General features: G+C 46.2%; 1 protein-coding gene across 1 annotated transcript in view; it reads right to left on the reverse strand.

The window, feature by feature from the left end:
- The window catches only part of Mfap3l (microfibril associated protein 3 like), a 45,321-nt gene extending 36,637 nt beyond the window's left edge, over positions 1–8,684 (reverse strand). Inside the window, exon 1 of the mRNA XM_040742259.1 lies at positions 8,561–8,684. The gene's annotated coding sequence lies outside the window, so the exon portion shown is untranslated. The remainder of the gene's footprint in view (positions 1–8,560) is intronic.
- Between the last annotated feature and the right edge of the window lie 5,368 nt (positions 8,685–14,052).

The following is a 14,052-nucleotide window of genomic DNA, read 5'->3' on the forward strand; positions in this document are numbered from 1 at the left end:
TCAGTCCCACGTGACTATACAAAATCTGATTTAAAACATATTCCAGGGGTTGAGGGTACAGCTCATATAGACTGTTTGCCTGGTGCATATTTGGGCCTGGGTTCGAATCCTTACTACTGCAAACAAACAAACAAAAGTCAGAACAAATAAAATATGATTTTGTACAGAGTGAAATGAATTCTTGAATAGAAAAATGTGGCTTTTCACGATGCCCCCACTTTAATGTCATCCGGAGTGTCCTCCCTCCCTCTGTTCCCTCCCATGCATGTCCTCACTGACTTCTTGTAGTTCTCACAGAACCGCTGTGACTTCCAAAGCTGCCTTCCTTCCTCCTCTGCCCATGTGGAAAAGCCCCTGCTTATCTAGGAAATCTTGGCTAGAAGGTCCCAGACACTCCTATCTCACCAACTTCACCCAAAACTCCATAAAACTCTCATGTGACTGCCTTTTGTGCATACTCCATTAAATGATAAAATCTCAGGCTTTCGGCTTTTGTGAATGAATCCATGAATTAATGCACAGATAGAAGGTATGCTTGAAAGTGGATAGTTTGAAACACAGACATGTTAACAGTGGGGTATGGTGACTGACTGTCATAGTCACAGGGAAAGCCATTTACTCAGAAAGAATACAGCACCTTACAAATGAGAAGATCCAGGCTGAAATCCTAAGAAAAGGCAGGACGAACCTTCTGAGAAAGAGCAAAACAAAATAAAGGTATAGCGACCAGAGAGATGGCTCAGTGGTTAAGGACATTTGCTATAGAGAACCTGGGTTGGGTTCCCAGCACCTACATGGTGACTGACAACCATCCGTAACGTCAGTTCCAGAAGATCTGACACCCTCTTCTGGTCTCCTTAGACACTGTGTGTATGTGAAGCAGACATGCATGGAGCCAAACCACTCTTACACATGAAATAAAAATAAATGAGCCTTAAAAAGAAGAAAGGGTTTATCTAACTTGAGAACCTAAAATGGTTGAGAGATACTTGAGAAATTGCTCAACATCCTTAGCCATCAGGGAAATGCAAATCAAAACAACTGTGAGATATCACCTTCCAACTGTCAGAATGGCTAAAATCAAAATCACCAATGACAGTTTATGCTGGAGAGGATGTGGAGAAAGGGGAACACTCCTCCACTGCTGGTGGGAGTACAAACCTGTACAGCCACTTTGGAAATGGTGGTTCCTCAGTATGATGGCTCCTCAGGAAAATGAAATTCAGTCTACCTCAAGATCTAGCAATTCCACTCTTAAGCATTTATCCAAAAATGCACATTCATACAACAAGGACATCTGTTCAACTAAGTTCATACCAGCATTATATGTAACAGCCAGACATGAAAGCAACCTAGATGCCCCTCAACTAAAGAATGGATTGAGAAAATGTGGTGCATTTACACAATGGTGTACTATTCAGCAAAAACAAACAAAACAATGAAAACTTGAAATTCACAGGCAAATGGATGGAACTAGAAGAACCATCCTGAGTGAGGTAACCCAGTCACAGAAAGACAAACATGGTATGTAATCACCCATATTTGGAGAGGAGACCATGAGGGATCAGGAAGGAAGATTGAGTTGGGGGATTAATAGAGGAGAGCAAGAAAAGAGATGCCTTAATAGAGGGAGCCATTATAGGTTTAAAGAGAAATCTGACACTAGGGAAATGTCCAGAAATAAATAAGTATGACCTCAACTAAGAATATAAGCAATAGTGGAGAGGCTACCATAAATGCCCTTCCCCTATAATGAGATTGATGATTACCTTAAATGCCATCCTAGAGCCTTCACTGAGTAGCTGATGGAAGCAGAGATCCACAACTAAGCACTGAGCCCAACTCCTAGAATCCAGTTGTAGAGAGGAAGGAGTGATGAGCAAAGGGGTGAAGACCATGCTGGGGAAACCCACAGAAACCGCTGACTTGAGCAAATGGAAGCTCATGGACCCCAATTAGACAGCTGGTGAAACCAGCATATGACCGAACCAGGCCCCCTGAACTTGGATGTCAGTTAGGAGGCCTGAGTCTATGGGGCCTCTTGCAGTGGAACCAGAATTTATTCCTAGTGCACGAAAGGACTTTGGGAGCCCATTCCTCCATGGAGGAATACTCTCTCAGCCTAAATACATGGGGAAGGACCTAGGCCCTACCCCAAATGATGTGACAGAATTTGATGAATCCCTATGGAAGGCCTCACTCTCACCCTCCCAGGGAGTGGATAAGGAGTAGGACTGGAAGGGGGTGTGTGTGCCTGGGATGCATGGGAGGATAAGAGGGAGAGGGAACTGGGATTGATATGTAAAATAAGATTGTTTCTAATTTAAATAAAAAAATATCAAATGGGAAAAAAGAGAAGAAGAAAGGTATAACCAGCAGCATGAAATCCCAAAGCCTAATATTTCAGAAAAGATTCTGAAAGGAGGACATGGTCTGGCAAAGAAATGTAAAGTTCTTCAGAATCAGAATGAAACTGCTTGATCAACCCTAACAAAATGAGCACAGCCAGGAAGCCCTAAAGTGAGGACAACAAAATGAGCACAGCCAGGAAGCCTTAAATCATGAGTTCTTATCATATGATTATCAGAGGACTACCATGACAGGGACTTATAAAATCACGTATGAAGTTCTTCTCTCAGGGTATTTTCTCAGCAACTCTGTGGAGCCGTAGAATGAAGGCTCTCTTGTTAGTGGTAGCTGTGATTAAGGGTTATGGTCTCCAAATACCTGATGTAATCTTCCTCATCTGTGGTTTTAGAGCCCCCTCACTACAAAAATGTCCATCATTTACTTTGCCACACATATTCCCAGTGAAACTCTGTTAGTCCCAAATAAACACCACTTTTTTTTCTCTTTATATAATCTCTCTCTCCCTGATTGTCTTTTTCTTTGATTGACAAGTTTATTCTGAGCTAGTATACCACAGTGGAAGAGAAGAATTACAGCATTACTGTGAAAGGACATTTGGGTAACAACAACAAAACAACCATATGAAGTTATGGAAGTAGAATCTACACAATATACACACATACATACATGCAATTCTTTTCATTGAGATAAATTTTAGTAAAGTCCTACTGTAGTTGTTTTTTAGTAATAGATTGTGATAGCCTAGGGCATCCTTTCTACCCTGTCTAAAAACAGTTTTTTCCTGAAATTTTCCCCATATAGTTTGTTTTTGGTTCTGAGCCATTCTTTTAGCAATACTGTAGAAAATCTCCAGTTTAGATTTTCTAGGCACAGAGAGAACCAACTCAACCAGACAATAATAGGGCAAGAAGTGAGGCCTTGTCCAGAAAAGAGACTAGCTGTGTTTGAAAAGAATAGCTGGGTTTCTTACATTTAGACATGATGTTCTGTGATCTCACATTAGCAGCTGTCACTATCTCACCACAAATAAGAAGCCCACGGCAAACATGGCTGACTGACTGTGGCAGCCTCCTGGATGAGTCAACACAGGTCCAAGATATTTTGAGCCCCTACCAGCCGGGTTGAGTTGGCCAGTGCAAAATCTCCCCATTCTCAGTCTAATGCTCCCACATTTGTGTTTTCACAACTCCCTGCTCAGATGGGTGTGGTGTGGAGACAGCAGAATCATGGCTGTTGCAAAGAAGGCAATGAGCAGAAATAAAGTATGAGACTGCATCCCATAAGCCACCATAAAATCAGAATCTACTAGAGTGGAACATCCTAAATCCGGGGTGGTGTCTTGAATGTGAGACATTACTCCATAGGTTTATGTGTTTAGATACTTGGTTCCCAGCTAGTGATGCTGTTCTGGACAGTTGTGGGACCTTTAAGAAGTCTAGCAGGAGGAAGTGAGAAACTTGTAGGAAGGACAGGTACTAGGGGCTACATAGCCACGCCCTTTCTAGCTGAGATGTGAGTGTGTAGCCTCATGATCCTGTTGCCCATGACTATCCCCCCTCAAACCATGAGCGAAAAGAAATACTTTTGTCACTGGGTTGTTTTTGTCAGATGTTTGGTATTAAGCCATGAGAGGTGTAATTAACATGGGAGCCATCTCTAAGCTATCATTAACACAGGACTGACTTGATCTATCTGTTTTCATTTCTATGATGAACTGTGAATAAAAGTTTTCTTAAATACTGATGGCACAAATACATAGGAATGATGCTATTCTCAGAGATCTTGACTAGCCACGGACGACTCCGGGGTAGACTGCCTTTATCAAACTGACCTGTGAAATTTGGTTTGGCTACTGTGGTGGTTTTAGCCATGAGCTCAGGTTCTTGGACACTTGGTCTCAAGCTTGGTGTGCTGTCTGGGGAGGTAGAGCCTTGTTGGAAGATGTACACCAGTGGGAGAGGCTTTGAGAATTTGTAGCCCTGCCCCATTTACAGTTCATTCTTTGTTGCCTATGTTTGGATAAAGATGTAACCAGCGAGCTTGCTCCAGCTGCCTGCTGCACCCCCCCCCCCCCCCCATGTCATTATGGACTCTCACTCTGGAACAATAAGTCAAAATAAACTTTTTCTTCTGTAAGTAACTTTTGGTCATTGTGTTTTATCACAGCAAGGAAAGGTAACTAATAGCTACATCTTCCTTTTTAAGGAAAATAAACCTGGAAGAAACATTTCTGTCTTAATTTCATTTCTGTTGCTGTGACAGCTACCCAGACAAAATGTAGCACCGAGGATGAATGGGTTTATTCAGCTAACAACCTCAAACTTCAATCCATCATTTCAGGGAAGTCAAGGCAGAGACTCAAGCAGTTAGTCACATCATATCCAGAGGCAAGAGCAAAGGGAGATTAATGCTTGCTCTCATCTATCTTTCCCCTTTCTTAACTGTTCAGAACCCCCCTACCTAGGGAATGGTACCACCCACAGTGGACTGTATCTTCCTACATCAATTAACCATCTAGACTGTTCTTTACAGACATGCTCAGAGACTAACATGATCTAGATGGTTGCTTATTAAGACTCTATGCCCAGTTTACTCCAGATTGTGTCAAGCTGGCAGCTAAAACCAGTCAACAAACTGTTCATTTCCTGTTGTTATTTTAAACCCTCAGTTCATTTCCCACTGTTTACCTATAATGGGATAGAGTGCAAACTCGTTTGTGTGTAGTTTAATTGATGAAGGGTCTTCTTCATGTCCCTTACCCTGCCTCTGTCTACTACCTCATCACATCAAGTCTCCCTTTGGGTACGGAGGCATGAGCTTTCTATGGCTTCCATAAGAGATTATCACAGTGTTAGTGACTTTAGACAACACTCATCATCATATTGGTCTGTGGTTTGGAAATTCAGTGCATGCTCTAGTTTTCCTTCTGTTGCAAAATATTCTGACTGAAAGTGCCATGGGGAGGAAAAGGTTTATTTGGCTCTGACTTCCAGGTCATAGTCTGTCATTGAACAGGGCAGAAACTCAATCTGAAGCTTGAAGCAGAAACCATGGGGGACTGTGCTTGCTGGATTGATCGACGGCTTATTCTCTGACTTGTGCTCAGTTAGCTTTTTATACAGCTCAGGCCCTCCTTGCTGAGGAATAGTGCCTCCCACAGTGGACTTGGCCCTCCTATCAATTAGTAATCATGAAAATGTCCAAACTAACGAGACCAAAGTTTATCCTTTCTATACAGTTAGAACTGGTATTTGGAGCAGAAGCTGTGAAGCTTCCCATTACATTTTACTCTTTGAGTACAGAATATGTCTTATGGACTAATGGTTAAGTTGGATGTTTGATTTTTTTTATTTCCAAAGTTTTCTTAATAACAAAATACATATTTTTTTTAAAGGACAATGCTCCACAGACATTCCCACAAGCCAATCAGACCTGGGCAATTCTTAGGTGGTGTAAGGTGGTAATAAAAACTAACCAGCCCACCTTAATGGGCTACATCCAGGGCTCTGGTAAAGGAAGAACCTGTATCCTTGCTTCCTCCACAGCTGCCCACATTGTGAGACCCTTTCATCTTCAAAGCCAGCAGTGGCCAGTGGAGTCTTTCCCAAAACAGCAGGAGATTCTTCCTCAGCCTCTAAGAGCCCTGTGACAACACAGGGCCCAGGTGGACAATGCAGAATTATCTCCCCATCTCAAGGCTCTTTCTTCAATACCCTGAGAGTCTTGCCTCCTCTTCCAGACCAAAGAGGTCAGTTTTCTCTGCCTCCTCAGGCCCACACACATACACGGACTGCAACACCCATTTTGTACTCTAATTGATTTGTCTTCAGGCACACCACTCCAACTAGACAGTGAGTCATAATGTCTTACGCATCCTGGCAGCTTCAGAAGCCTAACCATAAAAGTTTGAGGGGAAGAAAATTTAATGTGATATTTTAATGCATGAAGAGACCTCAGGTGGGGAGGCAGGGGCAAGACCAATAATACATTTACAGAGTCTCTGTTTGGAGCATGACTGTTGAATGACTGACAGCCTTTAAATTAGTTATGATCACATAACCAACCCCTATTCTTTTAACCATTCCAGGGAGGTACCACAGCAAATTCAAAACTAACCATTTGCACCTTAATGCAGATGCTGATTTTAACTGTAATGTGACTGGCCATGAAACTGTCAAAATTGTAAGTCTTCTCCTGGGTTTGGCTAGAACAAGCAACTTTTACCCCAAGTGCTAGGATAGATTCTAGGTTAGGCAAGTGCTACTATCCACATGTTTTCTGAATTCATACAAACACACTTGGCCGGACAAAGCTAACTGGATTGGTTAGAGATTGAAAGCAATTTGGTCACAATAGCAGTCACCTGGCATTTTAAATGTTTGGAACTTCTTTTAAAAAACTATTGAAAGTACAAATTAGGCAATAGCTGTATTGCTTAACAGCCCTAAACATTTTAATTGTAAGCCAAGGGGGTGATGGTTGAATAAATTAAAGTCACAAGAACGTGGGGAGATCTATTTTTAAAGTAAGTGGTCTGTTGTTCATATCTAGTGCCACTAGCAAAATACTCAGGCACAGAAATACAAGCACAGAAACACTCCTAAAAGCTATGTGCTCTGAAACTTAGTGGCAAGGACCCAACACTGAGACAGAAAGGAGAGATTATCACCTGCTTTGTCACTTGAAAACAAAGTCCCCTTAGTTGTTTTTCTTCACTAGTAATAATGAAACACTCTCTAACCCAACTCCTTTAGTTTTGTTAGTGTAAACCTGTGTGAACAGAATTTTGTGAAGTTCAGGGCACTAGGTGAATGAGCCTTTGGGTATTTCATTGTAATTCCTGGCACTGAGAATACTTGGTAATTTTAGAGCCAGATGGAGTCTTATAAGGAAAACAGAGGCTCAGCCTCCTCCTTCCGCCCAGAAGAGCAAGGCTAAGGAGAGATTCTACCTATTTCTATGTAAACAGCACAAGGTGTAGCTTTATGGAGTAAGCATGGCAGATTTTAAAGGCGATGCATTGTACAGAACCAGGAAGTGCAACCATTCATGTACTGGGTTCCTGAAGCTTGTAAATATTTTAATAGATGTATATGGGTCGCTGTAGGGGAAACAGTACAGTTGCAGTGGGACTGCAGATTGCATTTTGCGTATTAGCCCAATGTCTGCAAGCTACCTTGCTCTAACTTAGTCTCTCCTGAAACTCATTCTTTTTTTTCTGTCTTGCATATTTCATCCTGAACATTTTACGATGTTGTGTATAGTAGCAGCTAAAAAAAAGTGTTTCATCTAGAAAAAAAAGTGAGAAAACTTAAAAACCACTGCGTTCCTGCAGTGCTGTTTCCAAGTTTTTAATATAAAGTCAGAGGGAAATAGCGATTGCTGCAATAACCAAACTTTGAACAAGTGTCGTTCAAAACAATCACAACTGAACCATAATATTTCTACAGTGTGAGCAGCTAAAAGAAACTGCGAACATTTTCTATTCTTTTTTTCTAGTTTGCTTTATAAACCTTGGAATTTGCAATCCCGGACCACTTTAGAGAAGGAGACAAGGTTTAAAATGAATAATAGACTCTACATTTACTCTTTTAGTCAAAGAAGCACGTTTCTCCATTTCAGGCCACGAGGCAATTCCGTGTCAACTTGCTATGGTGTCAAATGCGACAAACTCCAAGAGCTCCAGTGACAAGGAGGAGGCGGCTCTAAGCACCCGCTGCTTCCCATACTCCTGCAGCATCAGGGCGCTGCGCCCTCAAGGCTCCCCGCGCCGCCTTCCGGGCAAAGGCGAATACACCCCCTTCCCTGCCTGGGGAAACTGAGGCACCGTGACACGAACGATCCACAGCCCGGCGAGGGACCCCGCCTGTGTGTTGCGTCCTCCTCCTCCCGGGAGATCCGAGAGGCTCTGGGTCAGTGCGCGCTGTAGACAGCTCGCTCCTGGCCCTCTGGAAGGTTGTGGCACCAGCCTGGAACTAGGCAGTCCCCAACCCACCAGTCCCCGCCCTGCACGTATTTCCAGCATCCTGCCACCAGCCAGGAGCTGGGACCGCAGGGTACCTCCAGGCGTGTACCCTCGGCCAGCCCAGGCGTCTGAAAGTTGCGCAGCTCTGGTGGCCGCTGACCACCAACCCGACGCAGGGCTCCCTCCTACCGTACCCAGGCTCGCCCGCCCGGTGCCCTCACTGACCTGACACCGCTGCGCCACTCCGGTGGTCGCCGTGCTCCGCTCGCCATGGCCACCGGGATAGGACTGCAGCAACCAGCGCGTACCAACCTCCTCCGCCCGCGCTTCTTCTGGATGCGGGCTGCGAGCCCTGCCGCCGGGATCCGGAGCTTTCCACCTACGGGCGCCGGAGCCGGCAAGCGCCGAGCATGCCCAGTGCGGCTCCCGGCGGTGCCGAGCCACCGGTACGCGCTGCACAACCGGGTTTTCGCGGCAGCCGAGGGCGGAGGCGGGTCGCTGCGGGCGGTGGGCTCCACCCACCCGGGGCGGTCCCCGCAGTCCGCGGGGGAGCGCCAAGCTCAGCCAGCTCCGCCTCTGGGCGGGACCCGGCGGCCACCGGGAGGTGCTCGGTGCGAGCCGAGGTGACTTAACCGAGCCCTTCCACCAGACGTCGTCGTGCTGGGCCAACGTGACTGGTAATTGTCGGGGGCAGGGCGCTGCAGGCGCAGCCACGGCCACTTTCTTGAGCTTCGAGTCGCAGTGGCTTCCAAGGACACGCAGGGACAGGAGTCTTCGAGCGCCAACCTGGAGGCCAGCGGCAATCAGCCCACCCACCAATTAACCTACCTAGTCACGCCACCTCCCAAGCCTTCCCGGAGGCTGCTCTGTGTCACCTAAAGCACAGAGGACGCCTCGAAGCGACAGGGATAAGATACAGCAGGGTGTTTGAGGATGGCTCCTGAGTAGTGGGGTCCAGGGTGGGGGAGGGATTTATAAAACTGCCCCTTAACATTTGCAGTTTTGACGTTCTTTCTAACGCGGAGTTAAGTTGTTTCCTGGTGGGAAAAAATAGTCTAAAAATATTTCTCTAACACCTACATAAGTTTTCTATGCACAATACTGCAGTATTAGTGGATCTCCCTCCCCTACAACCCCATTTCTTTAGAGAGAGCTTGTCAGTTTCTGGGGCAGTGACCAGGCTCCTCCTCCCGGGTTCTTCTTTGCTGTCCCCCTCGGGCCACGCCCCACACCGTTTTTTTTTTTCAACTCCAGTCGTCTACCCCCCCCCCCAACGTTGGTCATAGGCTGCTAAGAAAATACGGAGAGGTGGATTGCACAAATTAACACTCCTAAGTGGCTCCAGCTGTCAGACCCGGTGTGTCTCACCATGAGTCAGGGACAGCTGTCAAAAAGACCAGAGGCTGTTTAAGCGATCGCAGACCACTTCCTTCCCTGTGACTGGCAAACCCAGTGGCAAAGTGTTGCCTGTGACTCTCAAGCTCTGGGCTCGGACCTGCAGAAGTGGCTCCGGACCCGACTGAGCATGCTCCTGACGGTGCCAGCCTGGCACACGTGGCTGCCTCTGGCATCTGGCTGCCCAAGGTTGAGGAGCATCACGACATCAGGGCTCAGGAGACCAGAGAGAGATGGGCTTGCAGAGAGCGATAGCGTGGACGCGTGGTCAGAACGCAGGCGCTGGGGGTCTTGTGGGCCGATGGGTGCATGAGCTCTGGTTTCTAAGCTCGTGAAAACCCAGCCCTTCCCTAAAAGCCTGAAAATAGAAATCATACTTCAATATTAGTTTCCATAGCGTCTTGAATAACAGCATACCTTAGCTCGAAGAACCTTAGTTCAAAGAAGCGTTTGCCTCTTTTAAAAAACCAAAAACAAATCTTTTCGAGTTATTCAGTGAGCATACCCTGTGATCAGTGTTGAGAACTACAGGGGATCTGTCTCTCTTTGTTCAGATAAGTCGTAGTAGATTCTTGTAAAGTATTTTTGCACTCGCTTTGGCTCTACTCCTTTTAATGTCGCAGCACCTGCAGGATAGTCCCATTCTGTCTTGGAAATACTTGCTGCAGTGTGTGTGTGCGTGGGGGGGCTGCTTTAAATACTCAAATACTCAGCGACAGAAAGCTCAAGTGGGAAGAGATTACGGGGCAGGTGTACAGATTTGAGAGGAATAGACTCAAGGAGAAGGAGGGAGAGGGAGCAAGAGGGAGAAAAGGGAGGGGTGGTGGGAGAGGGGGGAGGGAGACGGAGGGGAAGAGAGGGAGAGAGGCGGGAAACTGCCTCTCCTGGAGTTTAAAAAGATAGTGGCATCCTTGTAGGCCTCTGGACATCTCGCAGGTACCAGATCTCTCTTCAAACCTATAATGGCTCCTTCTATTATGGTATCTCTCATCCTGCTCTCCTCTATTCTTCCCCCTACTCAACTTACCTGCTCCCCAGTGTCTTCCTCTCTCCTCCTCTTCACCCCCTCTCTTTCTCCCAGCTTCCTAACCCCCCCTCTCTGCCCCCCCTCACAAGAAGATTCTGTCCTGTTCCCTTTCTCTGGGTTACCATGCTTATGATGCTGTCTCTGCCTGGACACATGCGGGAGGAGGGTGGGGGGGAGGGCCTAGGCCCTGCCCCAGATCATATGACAGACTTGTGAGATTTCCCCCAAGAAGGGACTCACCCTCCTTGGAGAGTGGAGTGGGCATTGGGGGAGGGGTTGAGGGAGGGTTGAAGGGGGTGGGAGAGGAGGGGAGGGAGAGGGAGAGGGAGCTAGGATTGACATGTGGAGCAAACTTGTTTCTAAATTAAAATAAATAAATAAATAAAAAGATGAGAGGCGGGCCAGGTTTGCTGAGATCCTAGGAAACAGCGTGAGTGACAGTGGTCCTTCTTGCCAGGCTTCGGTGTGGTTGCAGGGCACCATGTCATGTGGGATTCTCCCTCCCGGAAGAGGAAGAATGCTTATGTGCTTGGCCTTTGAATCCTAACTTCCTGGGGCCTTTTTAACTCACTTCCTGGCTTTCTAGAATCTGACCTTGTTCAGGTCTACAGCACTGCCGGAATCTTGCTCCATCGACGCCAGTATCTCGAGGGGGATAGTGAAGCCTGGAAAAGGGTGTGCAAGATTTCTCTTCAGCAGCCGCCTTGGAACTTATGTTTGAAGCTATCCCTGCCTCGGTGTAACTGGTGTGACATGTGCTTAGTTCTCTGGTCACGGTGAGCGTTCCTCCTCCACATCCTGATTCTTCATTTTCTCCTCTTTCCATCAATCTACCATAGGTGTTCTCTGGCCTCTCTCTTCTCTCCTGCTGCCCTGTGATCTCCCTTCCTTCTGATGATGGTCAGTGCCAACCTGGGCTAGTTGGCCATACCCAATTTGCTAGATCTTTTCAGGTACCTCAAACTCCTGTTTTTTGTTTTTGTTTTGGTTTTGTTTTTTGTTTTTGTCTGTATATGTCAATACTTTATATCATCTTTGTCCCTAACTGTATTGTTTCTCTCTATCTCCCTAAGTTCAGACCTTTATGTGTAATCTGTCAAACTTGTATGCCTCAGGAAACAAACCCAGCGTGTCCTGAACAGAATTCATGAACTGTGATTTCTCTTTTGCAATTCTTCTAGTATTTTTTAGCAAGGGTATTGGTAATTCTGCTCAGTCAGATCACAAATCTAGAAATTTCTAGATCTAGTCACCTGGCTTTCTTCTGTCAGCCCACTGGTCCCAGGTACTGTCTGCCTGCCTGCAGACATCTCCGAATAGCTCGTATCCCGGTGTCAGCATCTACACCACCCTCTTCAGTCTTCTCCTCATCACTAGTCATCCTTAACCATAGCGCAAGGATCTCTCTGTGTCCTCCAGTGCATCTTCTGTACCTCTTTAGAGGTGAGTTTTCAGCCCGTGGTCCCTAGTATCCAGTACCACAATCCAGATCACCTGATGGGCAAACTGACACTTTCACATGCTTGTGACTTCCTTCATTCTGCCACCCAGTCTACCTGTCAGTTATAAGCATTCAAGTGTGGCTTCAGACAAGCACACTCTGGCCTCTTGGATACGTCATTTATGCCTTGTATCCATTTTGATGCCCATCTTGGGTAGGGTTTCTGTTGCTGTTCTTATAAAGGAAAGCATTTCATTGGAGCTGGCTTACAGGTCCATAGGTTTAGTGCTTTGTCCATTATTGTCACGGCAGGAAGCCTGGCAGCATGCAGGCAGACATGGTGCTGGAGAAGTAGCTGAGACGTCTACGTTTGGATCTGAAGGCAGCAGGAAGAAAGTATGAGTCACTTGACCTGGCTTCTGAGAACTCAAAGCCCAACCCCAGAGACACTTCCTCCAATTATGGCTACTCCAACAAGGCCATACCTCTTGATAGTGCCACTCCCTAGGAGCCTAAGGGGGCCATTTTCCTTCAAACCACCACAGCACCTGACTTAAACTTTTTAATTTTCTTCACTGCAATGTAGGGAATTTGATAGCAAGGGCTGCATCTCAACCATCTTGGTTTCCACTATCAACAGAAGTTTATCTGATAGAAGAAAGATAGACACGTATCAATATAAAACCGACCATTTATTCCTTAAAACGTTATTTGTTGTGGGAACTCATTCAGCCAATAGTCTTTGAGGTATTCGCCCCTTCTGGGTGGTGTCTCAGGTGCCATGTGTGCCCTGGGAGCAAACTGACTTTCTTAGGAGGTGGTTGGCAGCTTCCAGTGCCTGAGGGCAGAAGACCCTGGGTGGCTCTTTGCCTTCATTTGTGTGAGTGCTCCCCAAAGGAATACTTGTTATTCTTTTATTTGGACATTCTTGCATCTCCGTAATCCACCTTCAATTCTTCTTGAGGTGCTTACACAGATTGCTAGTAGCACGATGCCAGAACAAAGTCACACCCAATGCAATCGGAGGTCTCAGGTTCGACCTCCTTACACCCAGAGCAATTTCTTCACCTTCAGAAATCTGGAGTGTTCGGAGAGCCATCTGGTGTGCTTGTTTCACTGGCACGAAATAGCACGGCATTACTGTTTAATCCACAAACCCCATTGTTTTCCATTGCCCTGCTTTCTTCTGGCAGTGTAGTTATAGCCTTCTAATTGCCTGAAGGTCATTAAAGCATGGTGCCCCAGATAGGCAAACGGACCTTGTGGGAATTAATATAATTTTAATACCTCCCTCAATTCTCATTGTCCACTGATACCTAGAACTAAACCCTGCGGTGGGGCCAGTCACCTGCTTCTGAGTCACCTGGGGATGATGACTGTAACGGTTCATTTTTGTCACTTGATACAGACTGGAGTTACCTGGGCAGAAGGATTGACCCTCAGCTGAAGAGCTGCCACCATCAGATTGGCCTGTAGGTATGTCGTGAGACATTTTCTTGATGTCGGAGGGCCTATCCCATTATAGGCAGTGCTACTTCCTCCAAAGGTGTAAGAAATCAAGCTGGTTGAACCATGGAAAGGAAGCCAGGAAATGCTGTTCCTCTGTGGTCTCTGCTTCAGGAGCTGTCTTCATATTTCTGCCCTGAGTTCCTCTTGCCTCCAGTTTCCTCAATGATATACAGTAGCCTGTAGGCCAAATCAACCCTTCCCTCCCCTTGAATCGACCTGCATATTGCAGGACACTCCCCTCTGGACCCTGATTAGGCATAGGCCACACCCAAAGCCCAGTTTCCAATCACAAACAAAATTGTTCAAAAGTGAAGCAGGCAGTCTCTGCCCTTGACTGGAGTGAAG

The sequence above is a fragment of the Mesocricetus auratus genome, unplaced genomic scaffold (assembly GCF_017639785.1).
Source record: "Mesocricetus auratus isolate SY011 unplaced genomic scaffold, BCM_Maur_2.0 Super-Scaffold_6731, whole genome shotgun sequence".
In the NCBI taxonomy this organism is placed as follows: domain Eukaryota; kingdom Metazoa; phylum Chordata; class Mammalia; order Rodentia; family Cricetidae; genus Mesocricetus; species Mesocricetus auratus.